Source organism: Giraffa tippelskirchi, chromosome 9 (assembly GCF_054371585.1).
Source record: "Giraffa tippelskirchi isolate mGirTip1 chromosome 9, T2T-mGirTip1v1.2.pri, whole genome shotgun sequence".
In the NCBI taxonomy this organism is placed as follows: domain Eukaryota; kingdom Metazoa; phylum Chordata; class Mammalia; order Artiodactyla; family Giraffidae; genus Giraffa; species Giraffa tippelskirchi.
In genome coordinates this window covers 16666310-16684932 of record NC_137283.1, presented here as the reverse complement: position 1 = coordinate 16684932, position 18623 = coordinate 16666310, and the positions used below count along the sequence as shown (strand labels likewise).

At 42.9% G+C, this 18623-nt stretch overlaps 1 protein-coding gene across 34 annotated transcripts in view; it reads right to left on the bottom strand.

Moving 5' to 3' along the window:
- SRGAP3 (SLIT-ROBO Rho GTPase activating protein 3) overlaps nt 1–18623 on the bottom strand; it is a 324141-nt gene that overhangs the window by 282190 nt on the left and 23328 nt on the right. For 13 of the 34 annotated variants that reach the window (XM_081528029.1, XM_081528024.1, XM_081528030.1 and 10 more), the window contains one exon: nt 16117–16269. The exons of the other annotated variants lie outside the window; for them this stretch is intronic. The gene's annotated coding sequence lies outside the window, so the exon portion shown is untranslated. The remainder of the gene's footprint in view (nt 1–16116; nt 16270–18623) is intronic. 34 annotated transcript variants of the gene reach the window in all.

The following is an 18623-nucleotide window of genomic DNA, read 5'->3' as shown; positions in this document are numbered from 1 at the left end:
ACAGCAGCTATACTGTTTCACATTCCCACCAACAATGTGCAAGAGTTCCAGTTTCTCCACATCCACCCCAGCACTGTTGTTTTTTTTTTTTGTTTGGGGGACTTTTATGATGTCAGCCTAATAGGCATGAAGGGGCATCTCATTATGGTTTTGATTTGCATTTCCCTGATGGTTGGTGATGTGGAGAAGCTTTTCATGTGCTAATTAGCATCTCTTCTGTTCCTTTTTGAAAAGATGGAAAGCAGATGGAGGAATAGTAATGTAGCAGAGCAAAGGAGGGAGAGCAGGGAAGGGGTTACAGGTGAGAAGCAAACTGAGAGCCTCACAAAACCTTTGAAAGATTCAGGCCTTGATAAAAGGGTGGACCAAGGTAAGGATCAGAGCTGAAGACATCCTCTGCACTTGAAGCCAAGCAGTTTCTCTTCACCTAGGCACAAGGATGGAACCTTGATCCCTCGCAAATCTGAAGTGGGGAGGCCCTAGATCCCAATACAGCTGGCACAGGAGCCAGCAGGAGTGAGATAAGGTCTGGAAACGGGGAGACTGAGCGAGAGCGCACCCTGAGCAGTGGGATCCCCAGCCTTCTTCCTCAACTCTGCTCCCCAAATGTAGGTAACGTGTGTTACCCCTAGACAGCAGATGAGAGGATTCTTCTCCTGAGAAACTGAACTGCCCCACAGGAAGAAAATCATGGATAATAACATTTGGGGTTCCTGTAACAAAAGAGCAAGATCCCCACAAAAACCCAACAGGAAAGGCTTCCACTTGACAAGCTCTGTATACACAAATAGAGAACTTACAATTAGTCTCTTTTTTTGCCTTTTTTCTTAATTGAAATATAGTTGATATACCATTTTGTGTCAGTTTCAGGTATACAGCAACTTGACTCAGTGTTTTATATATATATATATATATATGGAAAATAATTTTTTATATGTATATATTTGTATAAATTTATATTCTTTTAAAAATTATTTTCCATTATAGGTTATTATAAGATACTGAGTATAGTTCCCTGTGCTATAAGTAGGTCAACAGATAACAAGGTTGGTGATCTATTTTATGTATTGTAGTACATATATTTTAATCCCAAACTCCTAATTTATCCCTTCTCCCTCCAATTAGGTCTTGTGCCTTACTCTAAAATATGAAGTGACAACTAAGGGTTACCAGACACCACAGAAGAGCACCCATCGAGAAAAACAGAGACTAAAACAACATCTCCAGAAAACTGGATCAGGAAGAAACAGGTGATGCCAGAAACAGAGACACCTTCAAATAAAAATTACAATTAAAACTCCTAAAGAGTTAAGAGAAGACACTGGATCCATCAATTTTTTAAAAGTAGTATACTATGAAAAACAAAAAGAACCCTTGGAAATCAAAAGTGATCATCAATGTCAAAAAGTTAACAGGTTGGAATTAATAAAAAAGCAAAATTATGGAAAATAATAAGGATAGTATAAGGATAAAATATTTTGAGGATCAATTGAATTCAACATCGAAATAAGAAAACAGAGAAGGAAAACATTATCAAAGAAATAATTTAAGAAAAATTTCCTGGAACTGAAGGACACGAGTCACCAACTGACAATCTAATGAATGAAGAAAGATGAATGCCAAGTTTCAGCATACCAAGGATACAGAAAAGAACTAGAAGTGTCCAGATGGATAAGTCACTTACAAAGAAACAGGATTAAAAATGGTCTTAGACTTCTCAAAAATGACCCTAGAAGCTAAGAAGACAATGGAACAATGCCTTAAAAGGAAAATAATTTGTGACCTGAATTCCACAGGGCCAAACTGAAAATACAGAGTGAGGGTAGAAAAAAAGACATTTTCAGATAAGAACTCAAAAAAAAAATGTATTTCCCATGTATCATTTCTAAGAAAGCAATAGAAGGAAAGTGCCATCAAAACTAGGAGGGAAAGCAAGACATGGGACCCAGGAAACAGGGGTTCTAACATAAAAGAAAAGAAAACATCCAGTATAATAACTAGGTGAAAGGCCCAGTGTAAAACCTGTCTATCCTAGAGCAGGAGGACTTTAAAAAGGAAAGTTCCAGATAGAGTGGTGTACACACTTGGGCATGAAAAATGACTGATATACCATAAAAGTTCTAAATAGAAAGAAAAGGTCATGTACATAGGAAACAATGCAAAAGAAAAAAAAAAAAAACAAGCAAGCATTATCAACTCCAGAAAAAAAAAAAAAGATATGCAAGGAGGGCTTTTTGGCTTCGCAATAGACAATAATTATATAAACATAACATGATATCAATAAATACTGATTATAACGGCTTGCAGGAAAGGGTAGCAGGCAAGTAATTGACACTTTTATCTCAGATAACAGCAAGTCAATCAGTTTAGTTCAGTCACTCAGTCATGTTCGACTCTTTGCGACCCCATGGACTGCAGCACGCCAGGCTTCCCTGTCCATTGCCAACTCCCAGAGCTTACTCAAACTCTGGCAATCAAGTCGGTGATGCCATCCAACCATCTCATCCTCTGTCATCCCCTCCTCCTCCTGCCTTCAATCTTTCCTAGCATCAGAGTCTTTTCCAAAGAGTCAGTTCTTTGCATCAGGTGGCCAACTAATGGAGCTTCAGCTTCAGTCCTTCCAATGAATATTCAGGACACGGCAGGGGCTCTGGGTCCAGCTGACCTGGGTATGGCATAAGCCCTCTTGGAGGAGGTCGCCATTAGCCCTACCACAGAGCCACCAGAACTTACACAGGATTGGGGAAACAGACTCTAAGAGGGCACAAACAAAACCTTGTGTGCACCAGGACCCAGGAGAAAGGAGCAGTGACACCACAAGAGACTGACCAAGTCAATAGGTGGCTTCTATAAATGGATAAATGATAAAGCAAGAAAGTGTTTTATTTTGAATGTAAAATATCTTGATGGTTGAAACTGAAAACTTTTGGGTAAATGATAGCCTAATGTGCCCTTTCTGACTTAAGGACACTTTTATGGAAACAGTAGATTCATTCTTTTTTTTAATTGAAGTATAGTTGATGTACAATATTATATAAGATACAGGTGTACAATATAGTGTCAAAATGGCCATACTACACAAGGAAACCTACAGATTCAGTGCAGTCCCTATCAAAACACCAATGGAATTTTTCACAATATTTTTTGGATCTGTCTCCTAAAGCAAAAGAAATAAAACCAAAAATAAACAAATGAGACCTAATTGAATTTAAAAGCTTTCGCATAGCAAAGGAGACCACTGATAAAATTAAAAGATATATTGAATGAGACAAAAAATTTGCAAATAATATGACCAATAAGGGATTAATATCCAAAACATATAAATAGCTCATACAGTTCAGTTCAGTTCAGTTCAGTTGCTCAGTCGTGTCCGACTCTTTTCGACCCCATGGACTGCAGCATGCCAGGTTTCCCTGGCCATCGCCATCTCCCAGAGTTTGCTCAAACTCATGTCCAACCAACCATCCATTCAAAAGCATCAATGCTTTTGAACTGTGGTGTTGGAGAAGACTCTTGAGAGTCCCTTGGACTGCAAGGAGATCCAACCAGCCAATCCTAAAGGAAATCAGTCCTGAATATTCACTGGAAGGACTGACGCTGAAGCTGAAACTCCAATACTCTGGCCACTTGATGCGAAGAATTGACTCCTTGGAGAAGACCCTGATGCTGGGAAAGATTGAAGGTGGGAGGAGAAGGGGATGACAGAGGATGAGATGGTTGGATGGCATCACCGACTCGATGGACATGAGTTTGAGTAAGCTCTGGGAGATGGTGATGGACAGGGAGGCCTGGTGTGCTGCAGTCCATGGGGTCCCAAAAAGTTGGACATGACTGAATGACTGAACTGAACTGAACTGAGGTTGGTCATAGCTTTTCTTCCAAGCAAGTGTCTTTTAATTTCATGGCTGCACTCACCATCAGATTACCATCAGTTACCTCAGAATGTGACTGTATTTGGAGACAGAGTCTTTAAAAATGTGATGTAGGTAAAATGAGGTCAGGTGGGAGGCCCCAATCCAACAAAAAGAGATTAGGACAGACACACACAGAAGAAAGACCATGTGAGGATACAGGCAGAAGAGAGCCATCTACAAGCCAAGGAGGGAGGCTTCAGAAGAAGCCAACACTGCCAACACCTTATCTTGAATGTTTCTAGAACTGTGAGACATGTTGCATTGTTTACGCTACTCAGTCTGTGGTACCTTTTTATGGCAGCCCAAGGTGACTAACACACTTGATCCCAGTTTCAGAAAGGTAAAATAGGAATGTATCTCATGGGCTAATTGTGAGGATTAAATTGTATGGAAAAGTACTTACCACAGTGCTTTGCATACAATATGTGCTCAGTAAATGTAGGATAGTATGATTACTGGCTTATTGTTATTAACAAAATAATTACTCCAGTGTTTTCCATTTGTCGAGTGATCAACGAAAATTGTTGAAGCTATTACAGTGACTTCATAATTCACCTTCGTGTCTTTAGTCTTGCCCTCTTCTATCCATCTCCACCATGCTGCCAGAACATTCCTTCTGGAATGACAATCTGGCCGTGATATTCAGTATCCCAAAATGGCCCCAAACAATGCTACTCCTCCCTCCCTGTGTGGCACATGTGTGCCTCTTCTTCCTCCAGAGGTAGGCCCTGTATCCCCTCCCTGTGAGTCTGGGCTGTGCCTGTGACCACATTGACTATAATAATACAACAGAGGAAACGATATCCTGGGACTTCCAAGTCCTCATATTAAAAAGCCCTGGCAGCTACTGAGCCACCAAGAACTAAAGAGCCTCTTGATAAGGGTGAAAGAGGAGAGTGAAAAGCTGGCTTGAAACTCAACACTCAAAAAACTAAGATCATGGCATCTGATCTCATCACTTCATGGCAAATAGATGGGGAAAAAATGGAAACAGTGACAGATTTTCTTTTCTTGGGTTCCAAAATCACTGTGGACAGTGACGGCCACCATGAAATTAAAAGATGCTTGCTCCTCAGAATAAAAGTTATGACACTTAGACATATGACAAACAGCATATTCAAAAGCAGACACATCACTTTGCCAACAAAGGTCTGTATGGTTTTTCCAGTAGTCATGTACAGATGTAAAAATTGGATCATAAAGAAGGCTGAGCACTGAAGACTTGATGCTTTCGAATTGTGGTGCTGGAGAAGTCTCTTGAGAGTCCCCTGGACTTCAAAGAGATCAAACCAGTCAATGCTAAAGGAAATCAATCCCGAATATTCACTGGAAGGACTGATGCTGAAGCTGAAGCTCCAATACTTTGGCTACCTGATGAGAAGAGCAGACTCAATGGAAAGACCCTGATGCTGGGAAAGATTGATGACAGGAGGAGAAGGGGGCGGCAGAGGATGAGATGGTTATATAGCATCACCAATTCAAGTGACATGAGTTTGAGCAAACTCTGCGAGACAGTGAAGGACAAGGGAGCCTGGCATGCTGCAGTCTATGGGGTTGCAAAGAGTCAGAAACGACTTAGCAACTGAACAACAACGAGACATTTTTGGTTGTCACAGGACTGAGGGAGTGCTACTGGCATCTACTGGGTAGAGGCCCAAGACGCTGCTAAACACAGGACAGCCAAATGCTGCAGACAAAAAGGAATTATATCCAACCCCAAATGCCGCTAGTGCTGAGACTGAGAAAGCCTCATCACATATGAGAAAGAGAGAGAGCACTGAATGCACATACACTTAGGGGCTTAGATGCACATTCCCACCCCTGCCTCAGCTCAGCCCTCTTCTCAGCACCCGAGAGCTGGAGGTACCAGGAAAGATACCAAGGATAAGTAAGGGCTTAAATCCGGGCAGCTTCTTTCCTGCTCAGCGTGATCCTGACCAAGAGAATTCCTTAATCAGAGTCCTTTTCTCTGCATCCTGTGGTCACTTCTAGGCCCGACTGACATTCTGTAACTCTGCAGTTGTAGGTTGGTGCCTGCTGTTTCTTTCTTGGCTAAAAGATGTCAGTGATGCAGGCTTTCTCACATGCCAAGAGAGGAAAAGTCCCAGATAGGCTGGTCTGATTCACTGAGAGTTCACATTACACCCTGGATCGCCCAGAACTCAGTGAACTCAGCAGGCACACAGCCTGCCCAGGTAAGTGGCCTTCAGGCTGCAGAAGAAATGGGAGGCTGGGAAGGTGGCCACTGAAGGCTGGCTGGCTAACTCAGCTCTAATCTGAAGAGGCCTCCTTGTCAGTCAAAGCATGCTGTGTCTTTGCCAGGAGGCAGGGAGATCTCTGTGAAATCTGCTTCTTTGTCTCCCAGGGTAAGAGTGGTAAGAAACCTCACCCTGCAGAAGGATTGCTTCTGAGAGAGAGAGAGGTCCTGCAGAGAGGCAGTGAGCAGAGCTGATGCCTGGGGCCACTCCGGGGGCCTGACTTTATTGTTTCTAATTGGCTTTGAGAGGAGGTCAGATTGTGTAGTGGTAAAAAGCCTCAGCTTTCACATCACACAGGCCTGAGTGTGAGTCTGGTCCATCCCTTCCTGTGTGATCCTGGTAAATGACCCTGCCTTAGTCTTGACTAATCCTCAATCCTGAGTTGGGAACAATAATAGTATCCACAGGTTGTTCTGTGGATTAACTGAGATAGTGAAACCACAGGTTTATCATACTGCACAGCCTAACTGCAAGTAGATGGTTATTATGAAAGGATACTACAGACCAATGAACAGCTGAGGAGTATGATGAAATTCTCACATCAACTCCTGTATCCAGGTAGGATGCCAGATGATACTGAGAATTAACACTTTGATGGTAATTACGTGCTTACAACTATTTCGAGTGCTCTGCACTTACTAACTCAATCCTCACAAAGACCCTGTGTGACAGGTATTTTATAACCCCCGTCTTACAGATGGGACAATGAGACGCAGAACTGGTAAGGGGAGGACGAGGGCTTGGACAAAGGCAGCTTAGTTCCTGGATCCCTGCCCTTAGCAGTGCACACACCACCCTGAAAGACTCCAGCAAATGGTAAGAAATGCAGGGGGAGGCCTCCCCAGCCTGCCTCAACCCCTGTCCTGCTACCAAATACCTTCTTCACCCCTAGGCAGCAGAGCCCCGCAAATGTCCAGTAGAGAGGCACCCAGCTCTGCAGGGAAGAGTCCAGAAGTGTCTGCTGGGGTGTGGGCAAGGGATGACACAAGAAGGCAGGAAGCAAATGAGATTCGGAAATGGGCAAACTGGGACGCCATCCCAGAAGCACTTGGTGGCTCTGGGTGACTCTGGGCCCAGAGACATACTTTCTCAGAGCTTTATTTCTCTCCCTCTAAAACAAAGGCTTACATTTGGTCGAAATCCCTACTAGCTCTAGAACACTAGGTTCTCCTAGTGAGAAAAGGCTGCCGCTGGAGTCTAGGCAGGATCCTAGCTCGGGTGAAGAACGCCCCCTGGCGGATACTTCCAAGAATGTCCCAGAGCACTGGGTTGGGACTCAGAAGACTTGGTTGGGCTGTTCTGCCCACATGCAGCTGTGTGGTCCCTGGCACGGTGCTTCGGCTCTCTGACTCTCAGAATTCTGATTGGTAAAATGACACATAAAAAACTACCAGTAATGATAATATTTATAACATCTAACACTTTCCCCCCCACACACATTTTTTCACCACTTTATTCTGAAATAGTAATGGGTTCTAAACCAATGTGAATGATAAATTTTAGGAGTTACATATTTGTTCTTGGCACTCTATTAAAAGGTTATAACACCGCCTCTCTTTTTCCTATACATATTTTTGTCCTTCGTGGGTTTTTTGTTTTGTTTTGTTTTGATTTCAGTTTGGCGGGGAAATGTATTTAATTGCAATAAGAACAATTTCATACAAGAAGAATGTAATTGTAGTGAGATCTATTCTCTTAACAGGTTTTTAAATATACAACACACTGTTAACTATAGTCACTATGTTATCTAGAGCTTACTCATCTTACATAACTGAAATTTTATATCCCTTGATTTACCTAAGACTTTTTGAGTGTTTATGACATGATAGGTTGGCCCTGTTCTAATAATATATATATTTACTTAATCCTCCACATAACCATGTAAGAAAGTTCAGAAAGACTGCACAGCTCACTACAATAATCCACAAGAGACTAGGCCAATTAGAAAAGTCTACAATAGTGACATTTATAAGGTGATGTACATTTGATAAACATGACCCCATTGACTCCACACAACCACTGTTTCATACTTGTTTACAGCAAGGAGACAGAAGACCACTGCGCCACACCCTGGAGGCACACAGGAGCAGGGCGTGCAAGGGTCACGTCCTCACAGAGTCCCATCTGGTAGGGAGGGGAGACACCTTTTAAGTGCCCATGGGGTAACAGTACACTATGGAAAAACTGAGAAGCTACAGAAGCTTCACTCTGTCTGCGAGGGAAGCAATGGCAAGAACCATTCCACCCAGGGTCATAGGCTCCCAAGCTTTGTGCGTTGCCATCACGGGACCTAGTACACTATTTACAGAACAGACCTGTTTGTCTACCCTGGCTTCCGAGTCAGTATCTGAGCCCCTGAGGAACAGAGCCTGTGTCCTGATCACCTTCATAAACTCAGCACCCAGCAGAGGGGGTGGCACGTGGCTGCTCAATAAACATTTGCCCAGTGAAAGCCCTACTCCTCTTCCAAGCCCACACACCCTCCTTCCTATCACACCTTGGATGTTCTTCTCCTTCACAATAACCCACAGAGATTAGGACAGTGCTTCCTTAGTCCAGGCCCTGACCATAATTCTCCAACTCAGAGAAGTTACACTGATGTTAACTATTCCAAGTATAATAGAATAAAAGTGTCGGGGAGGGAGAGGGGAGCAGGAGATGGCCAACAGTTTTCAGACACTTACTCTGTGCTGAGCATTCTATCTTTACTGCTGTAAATCTCAAAGCAAGCCTCGGAGGTAGGTAGTAAGTGACAGGGCTAAGATTTGTACAGAGGAGCCTGGCTCCACACTCTTGTACCCATGTTTACCATATTCCACTGCCCTGTGGCTCTTTCCTCCAAGCTTCCGTGAGTGACCAATGCTACTCTCAGCCAAGGACAGACTTCAGGCTTTTTGCCCTCCACATTTGGACCTTCCTAGAATCAAAAGATTCTTCTGGAAGGTCTGGCCTCACTTTCTGAAGGCCATAAAGTACCTTCCCAGTATTTTCCATTTTCATTTTCTAGCCTTTTGTTCCTGAAGAAACCCTGAAGGACATGGGATGTAGGTGCAGTCCACTGAGTTGAACCAACCAAGGAGACTGATACCTGAAAGATAGCATTCTCCATCTGCTCACCTGGGGAGTAAAGTCAATGAAGATAATAATAATAGAAACAACAACGTGTATCCTTGACTGAGTCTTACTGGATACTGGCCTAAGTGGCTAAGCCATTCTCAAATATCATCTCATTTTAAACCTCACCACAACCTTCTGAGGTATGTCTTACTTGATTTCCACCAGGTAAACTTCTTGAGAACAGAACTTTATTTGTTTGGGCCTTCCAGGGAGCTGATAGCAAGACAGAATTAGACATACAAAGACTTAGTGGGAGACTCATCTCTGAAGGATAAAGCAGAAGGAGCAGGAGTAGGCAGGAAAGCTATCGACTCTGATACACATCTGACATGTATGGAGACAGAAAGGGAAGGAAGGATTGAACTAGAAGAGCCCAGGCTGCAGTGGCCTACACCCTCACTGAAGTCTCGGGATGAGCGTGGTGGTGCAGAGGAGGCATGCTAAAGTTAGCTGCTTCATGGTTCTCGAGAGTTTCTCTCTTAAAGGTGCTCTGAACAGCATGAGCCCATGGCTGCCACAAGTAACACTGTTCCCTGCTGATTCCTCAGCACCTAGAACAGTATCTAGCACATTGCATTAAATTAATGTTTACTGAATCTATCTGTTACTTGAATTAATCCCCTTTTATGTATAAGGAGGCTTGAGTGCAGAAAAATTGAGTGACTTGCCCATGGTCGTGCAGCTGGTAGGCTGTCTGGCACAGACTTGAATCAAGGTTTTCCCATTCCAAAGCCCATACACCTAAGGCTGTGTGTCTCTGTAACTTGGCCTTCCCCACCTCCTTCCTCATTCCCTGCACTTAGCACCAAAACATTGCTTGACTGGAATATGAGGATTTTTTCCTTGCTTTTACTCACTCAGTCACTCATTTAGCAAACATTTCTCAGGTACTGCACAGGATACCTGGGTGACACAGACCAATAGGATAGGCTCCTCCTTTGAGATGGTCACAGCCCAGGGTAGAGAGACAGTCACATAACAAAAGATTAGTGTGCAGTGGGATAGGGTTACAATAACAGCGCACTGCCCAGAGTTACATCTCAGGATGGGGGGGTGAAGAAGTGGAGCAGACGCCCACCTAGGCCCAGCTAGCCTCTGTCACTGCCCACCTCACACCCCACCCACAATGCCAGCCAAGGCACAGAACTTCTGGAGGGAATTTAACCCCTGAACACCCAGGCCAGCCAAGGTTCATTGGGGCTGGAAATGCTGAAGGTATGAAATCACTCTAAGGAGGGAATGGTAGGAAGCCTGGTAACCACGGTTACACACAATTCAACTCAACAATACAAAGGGATCTGGCCAGCCTAGGAACCAACCACACAGCTATTCAGGTGATGGTTTAGTCAATAAAATGTAGGCTACATTTAAGGAAAAGACTGAATGAGGCCTTTAAAAGTCTATCACACATTACTTGAAAACCACTTAGAAACTCCTATCACAGGTCTAAATAAAACAGGTATCAATGATCAAAACTGACAAGACAAAAAAAAGCTGACAAAGATAGTATCTTCAGCTAACTAGAAAAACATGTCCCAGAGAAAATGGAAAACCCCTGGAGGCCAGTTAAAATCAGAGAATAAAAAATTATTTAATCCTAGTTAAAAAATTAGAAACAAGCTAAGTATCCATCATTGTGGGATTGCACAAATTTGAACATTCACAAAATGGGATTCTAAAAAACCAGGTTACAACCCAACACCAGTTACTGTATCATGTACATATACCCACTGAGGGACATCTGAAGACTGTTCATGAAAATGTTAAGAGTGATGCCCTCAGGATGATGGAATTTTGAGAGATTTTTATGTTCTTCTTTCCACTCATCTGTGTATTCAGGTATTTCTAAACAAGCATAGGTCATTTTCAAAAAGAAGAAAATGTATAAAGTTATTTTACTTTGAAAAGCAAAATAATCAGAAAAGCAATGAAGTGATTACAAATGCCATGGACAAGAGGGAGTTAAAAAGAAAGATGACAGTCTAGGGAAGACTATCTAAAACTATTACAATATTGTAAAGTAATTAGCCCCCAACTAAAATAAATAAATTTATTTAAAAAAAAAAGATTTTTTTATGAACATTTTTAAAAGGAAGCAATTATCACAGCCAACTGTTAAATAAGACTCAGTGAGCAGATTTCAGGATCCTCTCCAGAATGTCATTAATGCCTGTGATACCACATGCCCAGCACATGACAAGTACTCAGCAAATATCTGTTGCATGAATCAATGAACAATCATTTTGGCAGCTATCTGTTCCCTGTAATTTATCTCTATTCCTTTCAAATTTGGGTAATCCATTGGTCTGCCTAATGGATTCACTAGATCTTATTTCCTTTTATTTACAATGTCTGTAGTAATTCCAAAATTTTTACCTAGGTGCAGCTTAAAAGGAAGAAGTCTAGCTGGAGATTCAGCCTGGAGGCTTATCTTGAAACTGTGTTTCCACAGCACCTTAAGTATGACTGAGAAGATGCCAACTGTTCACATCCAAGGAAACAGGATGATAGAAATGATGGAGAACTGCAGTCCTCCCAAGTGACCCATTGGCTCTACCAAAGGACAAAGTTAGTCAACTCGATCACAGGAATGTGGTCAACATTCTTGACCTGACCTCTCTCCTCTACTCCAGCCTGACCCCACAGCCCATCAATCATGTACACCTCTTGCCTCACTCTCTCAATGAGTTTAGAAACCAGGATCCCTGAGCCTCTGCTGTGGCCTCCAATGACTCCTGCCTCCTGATAGTCACATTCTTGGATGGAGTCAGTCCCATACTGACTCTGGGGTTGGCCACAAGGCGTGCTTTGTTTTTGGCCAATGGAACATTGGCAAAGGTGCTGCAGGCAGAGGCTAGACAAGCACTCGTACATTGGGGCTGGTCCCCTTGGAATGCTCCCTTTGGGGACTCATCTGTCACATAAGAAGGCTGGGCCAAACAACTGAATGTGAGAAACCACAATGGGAGAAAAGCCCAACCCAGTCATCCTAGTGTTCTGCTTTATCAGCCACGTTAGGGACCACAGGGTGAGACCAGCATGCTAACTGCCTGGTCAAACCACAGAACTGTGAGAAAGAATTAACTGTGTTGTGCCATTAAGTTGTGGAGTGGTTCCTTGTGCAGCAGTAAATAATTACAATAGCCTCTGATCCCTATTTCCCTGTAAACCCTGTGATGATCTCAGTGGCTACTCCTCTCCCTAGAGTTTACTCTACTCTACTGACAATGGTAGCCTTGCTGTTTCTCAAACACACCAAGTCCCCACCCCAGGGCCTTTGCACTTGCTGTTCCATTCACCTGAAGGGTATTTCCCCTAGATACTCATATGGCTTGTTCATTCATCTCCTTCAAATCTACTCAAATGCCACCTTCTCAATGAAGTCTTCCCTTACCAGTCCATTAAAAATTATCACCTTTCCTTGTCAGTCCTTATTCCATTCTCTTTCCCTGTTCTTGCCCCTTTGCACATATCTACGTTTTAAAAGTTTAAAATTTACTTATTTTATTGCCTATCTCCACCTGTTAGAATATACTGTAACTCCCTGAAGGCAGGTATTTTTGTCTTGTTCATTGCTGTATCTTCACTGCCTAGAACAACACTTGTACATGGCAGTTACTCAGGCTGTTGAATAACTGAGTGGGAATATAACATGAAAAATGTGGTGCTCTGTACGTAAAAGAGCTTACAAGAATACTGAGGAGAGATGTCTAACCCACTTGTGGGAGTTAGGCAGAGCACAAGAGGGTGGAAAGATGTTCAGGGCAGAAACCCAAAGTAAAGACACACTCTCTGCTCTTGTGGGCACACAGAGCAGGAGAGAAAAAAGCCCGTGCAATGAAAGAGCTGTAACACAGCATTAAGTTTCTGTCCTACCCTAGCCCCTCACAATATGAGTCCAGCCTGCTCTTCCACTCTCCACAGCTGAAAGGATGTGATCCCCTACCTCCAAGTCTGGTCCTACTCCTAATTCCCAGGACAAATCTGACCTGAGATGGTAAGGACATAACCCTCTGTGGAGACCAGCGTCGAGTCACCCCCCTGCCCCGCCCCACCCCACTCAGGCAGTAGCCAGGCGATAGGGGGATCAGGGTGGCATTGAGGCCACCAGACCCCAAGCTCATTCCCAGCACCTGGAGCCTTGTCTTACTAAATTCCAAATATCCTTGGACTCCAGATCTGCCATGGATAGACCGCTTTTAAAAATAGAAAACCCAAACCCAATTAGCTTAAGCACTAAGGAGATTTGTTGAGTAGAACAACTAAACATTCTAGTGGTAGGGCTGGCTTCAGGTACATGGCTTAATGATGTCATCGAGACTGGGTTTCTCTCCATTTCGTAGCTTCAGTGGAGTTCACTTCATTCATCCTCAGGCTCTTTAAAAGGCCTCCAGCCTCTACCATAGCTTCAGGCTCTCACTTCTGGGTGTGGCTGCTGTGTCTCCAGCTCCACCTTCTCCCAGACTTAGCATCATCAGTGGGAGGAGGGCACCTGTCTCTCACCCACCAATCCCAGAAAAGTTCCCATTGCATTTAATTGGCTGCGGCTATGTCATGTGACCCATTCCTAAACCAGTCTCTGTGCCTTTCCCCATGCTGGGAGGGAGAAAGGATTTGCTAATTTGATCCGCAGGGATCATGCGTTCCCCACTGGCTGGATGTGGAAGGAAGGGGAATGCTGCTGAAGGGGCAGATGATAGCCTCTTACTCCAAGTTAAGTTCCATAGCCTGGCCTCCAGCAACCTAGCCAAAGAGATAACAGTCCTTGACTGAAGAATGTTTTATACCTTTTGCCACATTCTACACAATTCAAAATTAATGGTGAAATCATATCTTTTATGATGAAATGAAAATCAAAGATGTTCAAATATACATAAACCACTGAAATATATGGGCACCTAAATGATAATGATTTTTCAATATAATTCCCTCCTAGGAATTTTAAAAAAGAATGTGATGCTATTAACATTCATCTTTGAAAAAGTAGGATAAAAATCAGAAAGGGAAAACAGAGATGACCTAAATCATGTCTATTATCAAAAACTCATTTCAACGGATTCCAAAGGCTGTCTGGATTCCTTTCTGGCAATGTAATTTTGCTCTGTCAAATATTTCATGAAAGTGGGTCACTGGCGAGAGCCAAATACAGGTTTGTTTTTTTCTTTTTTAGTGCACCAATTTGTCCCATATGATTTGTTTGAAAGCTAGATTTTTTAATTGAGTCAGTATTTTTGTCCATCTGAAAGAATGCATCAAATGTATTTGTCTAGAAATCAGCTGTCCTAACAACTTTTAAAATTGTTAAAGAACATTTGATTTAATAACTGTTCTTCCCCTTAACTACTTTCTGCTAAGCATCTTAAGGCAGGAGAAGTAGGAGGTTTTATTTTTTTAAGCCTGAGAAACTGGGACTTCCCTACATTTCAAAGCACAAAGGCCTATTATTCAAGGAAAGGGGCCAGGGAGGCAGAGCAATTCAATTTTGTAGGCCGCTGTGTACTTCTTCCTCTCTCCTGCCAAATCAAGGCTCACCCCGGTCCCAAGTGGACTACACGCAGTGCAGCCCTCTGTGAAAAAGTGAAAGCAGTCGAGGAAAAAGAAAAAGCAGCCAGCCAGGACAGCCTGGGGAGCACTCATTATATTTGAACAGAGCCAGTGAAAGGGGCTTTTTGCTGAGCTGCCTGGGTGGGGCCACTCTATTCAGGCTCCCATTGTAAATTCCATCTGTGTGCTATCATTTCCTGACCCAGAAACAGGAAAATGTTTAGGCCATAAATTTCCCCAGGACCTTGCTTACTTGGCCACAAAAATCATTCCCTCTGAAGTCCATCAGCTCCATGCTGTCTGTGATTCCCTCTGCCCATTTACTGAACGGCCTTTTCCCCATCTTTCTATTTTCCTTCCAGAAACTGGATCCTCCATGAAGGAAAATGAAACTGGAATGTTTATGAGGAAAACTCAGGCAAATCAGAAGCTCTCCAGTCCTCACGTGAGAAGCTTGAAATGTCTAGCTGGGCCAAAGCTGAAGCTAGTCAAGTGTCAAACTATAACTTGACTGAGAAACAGAGGTTGTTGAGAGCAGTTGTTCTCAAACTTTAGCATGCATCAAAAATGACCTGGAAGAGTTTTTAATTCAGGAGTTCTGGTTCAGAGCCTGAGAAAGTATGTTTCTCACGAGTGCCCAGGGACCACACTTTGAGAACCCCTGATGTAGGGGGTGGCTGTACCACACCTCAGACATCAAGCAGGACATTATATTCAAAGGCTCAATAACATCTGGATTTGGATTCAGTAAACTTAGTCTGGTACCTACCTACAGACACAGGTTAAGTGTTTTCTACGGTAATGCGATTATGGCTCTCAATCTAACACACAGTTATACACAAAATATAAAAATATTTTTATAGCTCAACTTCATTCTTAGCTTCTATTCAACCAGAGTGGTAAAAATGTGACCTCAACTAATTTAACTTCTTCCTTCCACCCGCAGAGAATGTCTCTAGGCTCTGGGTGTTTATGGATAATCATTGGGGCTAGGGAAGGATCAAGGCTTGCATTCTGGTCCTTGCTGTCATCTATCCACACAGCTGTCAAATGAAATAGCCATCACCTTGCTTGGCCTATAGGCTTCAATCCTCTCTGATCGTCACTGACAAACCCCTCACCCCATGATGCATGACCCCTTCTGGCCCAGCACTATTTCTGGGCCACACTGGGAACCTGGAGACTGCCAGCCATGTCCTTTCTGCTCCCCAGGGTTCTGCCCAGAAGGCAGGGCACAGGGTCCCGGTCTGGGGTTTGCTGCATCTTATTTTTATCAGACTCACCGTGTCTCTTCTCCTTCCAACCTTTACCTCCCCTTCTTCTGCCAAGAACAGTGGACTCTGCTCATATGAGGGAGAATCTCTCTTCAAAACTCTTGCTCCCACTCATCTGGCCACACCCAGTGTTCTCAGTGTTCCCCTAAGGTCTTTAGACTTCTGGAAACCAAAGCAAGAAAGATTCTTATTTGTTTTTTCTGCCCTGACATTTCCTTCCCTCAGTTAATGAGCACAGAATGGCCTAGCTGCTTAAAAATAGGTAAGACTGCATAAACAAAAGAGCCATAGAGGGGTGAAAAAAATTTAAATACATATACACATTAGCATTTTAGAATTAATATCTATTATTATTTTATAATAATTGGGGGGGCTCCAAAATCACTGCAAATAATAACAGCAGCCATGAAATTGAAAGATGCTTGCTCCTTGGAAGAAAAGTTATCACCAACCTAGACAGCATATTAAAAAGCAGAGACATTACTTTACCAACAAAGGTCCATCTAGTCAAACCTATGGTTTTTCCAGCAGTCATGTATGGATGTGAGAGTTGGACTATAAAGAAAGCTGAGTGCCAAAAAATTGATGCTTTTGAACTGTGGTGTTGGAGAAGACTCTTGAGAGTCCCTTGGACTGCAAGGAGATCCAACCAGCAATCCTAAAGGAAATCAGTCCTGAATATTCATTGGAAGGACTGATGCTGAAGCTGCAACGCGAATATTTTGGCCACCTGATGCGAAGAACCAACTCACTGGAAAAGACCATAATGCTGGGAAAGATTGAAGGCGGGAGGAGAAGGGGACGACAGAGGATAAGTTGGCATCACCGACGCGATGGACATGAGTTTGTGTAGGCTCCAGGAGTTGCTGATGGACAGGGAAGCCTTGCATGCTGCAGTCCATGAGGTCACAAAAAGTCTGACACGACTGAGCGACTAAACTGATAAACTGAACTGAACTGAACTGGTTATCTTACAATATCTGAATTCTCCTGTTTCATTTTCAAGGCTATCCTGTTAGGTAGATATTATTCTTCCCATTTTACAAATGAGAAGATTGGGGTACAGAGAGATTAGAAAGCCTTGCCTCAAGTCACATATGCCAGATTTTGAACTCAGGGCTTCTGGCTCTGAAAACAAGGCTTATTTCACTGTATTGCAGCTTGTTCTGCCAAAGAAGAAAAGGAGAAAGGGAAGCCTGTCGATGGAGAAGGCATAGCCCAGAATACTGATCAGTGTTAGAAAATTATTTGGCCCATGAGATACAATTAATCCAAGGCGTAGTTACCATAAAGCAAAGTAATAAAATAAACCAAGAGACAAGATGCAAGGGAAAAGACCCCAAATCAAGGCCACAGGTCAAGTGGTAACTGCTTCTGGACCATAAGAGACAGGTTAGGAGTACAGAAAATTAAGATCAAAACCAAAGTGTCCTATGCTCCTCAAATCTTAATCCGGTCAGGGGTCAGGAATGAAGGAATCACAGAAGTAAATTAAGGCACTGACAGTAAGAGCTGGACCTTAGACTATGAGACTATCCTTCTTACAAGATTCCCCATTCCTCAAATCTAAGCTGATCTTGAGACTTGCACTGACAGAATATGGTAGAAGTGATGTCATATAAGTTCCAGAAGACTTGCAGCTTCCACCTTCATCCTCTTGGAACCCCAAGACCATGGTGGTAGGAAGAAGCCTAAAATGAAACATCACATACAAGCAGAGGCCCAGACATTTCTGCTAGCCCAAATGAGCCCATCTCCCAGGTGACCTTCCAAATGAATGCAGTCATGTGAGTCAGCCCAGGCAAAATCAGCCCAAAACTACCCAGCAAACCCCCAAAATAGTGAAAAGTAATATACTGCTGTTGGATTAAGCCACTAAATTGTAAGGTGATTTGTTATGCAACACTAGTTAACTGATACAACTTGAATGTACAACACTGACAGCCACTCTTAAGTCATTGAGTTGCCTGTGCTAGATTAATGCTGCAAAAAATTACTACAGTAACACATTGCGGTAAAAGCCCTTTTGGTGAGGGCCCCTTGCACTTCTTTTCCTGATACACAGATCAAGTCCACACTCCAAGCCCAGAGCATGATTACAGATTTCACGCTCCCTTCTACACAGACCAAAGATTTTTTCTGAAAACAGAACTACATACAACTAAACAGAAACTGGCAAGAATGTGTAGAAGATTATTCAAGAAAAGAATGTTAAGAGAGCTCTTTCTACATGAAAGCAAGGAATTGTTTACATAGGAAAATGTGTGCTGAAACCAATTAATTTTTTTTTTTTTTTTTTTTGCTTTTACAGCACATTAGGTTCTGCTTCCAAGATTTATTGAGTCATGAAACATGTTAACTGTGGCAGGCTGAGTTCCAATTAAAGACAAAAGGCAAGGGTCATTTACCTACACCTGAATGCTTCTTCAATAATAACAGACTCATGAACAAAAGGAACTTGCTCCAAAGAGAATATGACAATTCGTGAATATAGCTGTCATTTTTATTCAGACACA